At 46.0% G+C, this 263-nt stretch overlaps 1 protein-coding gene across 3 annotated transcripts in view; it reads left to right on the top strand.

The window, feature by feature from the left end:
- The window catches only part of pard3bb (par-3 family cell polarity regulator beta b), a 197,293-nt gene that overhangs the window by 83,657 nt on the left and 113,373 nt on the right, over positions 1-263 (top strand). The gene's annotated exons all lie outside the window — the stretch shown is intronic.

Genomic DNA, 263 nt, shown 5'->3' with positions numbered 1-263 from the left:
CACACACACACACACACAGCGTCTGTGGAGAGACGGACAGGAATAGATGGAGAAAAGGTCTGTCCTAAAAGCATTGTAAATAACACACCGGAGGAAGTCAAACAGACGGAGCTGATGCTTGCACGTGTTTGTTGACTGGAGTGCACAGTTATAGGAAAGTGTGTGTGTGTCAGTCAAGTTTTTGGTATTGTGCATTTATGCTGGTTTGACTTCAGAGAGTTGCTCAGTGAAGGCTCAAGGTGTGTGTGTCTGTGTGTGCATGT

Source organism: Morone saxatilis, unplaced genomic scaffold, assembly GCF_004916995.1.
Source record: "Morone saxatilis isolate NCDOM2014 unplaced genomic scaffold, NCSU_SB_2.0 Contig5, whole genome shotgun sequence".
In the NCBI taxonomy this organism is placed as follows: domain Eukaryota; kingdom Metazoa; phylum Chordata; class Actinopteri; family Moronidae; genus Morone; species Morone saxatilis.
The sequence above is the reverse complement of the archived record's forward strand: the minus strand, read 5'-3'. Positions and strand labels throughout refer to the sequence as shown.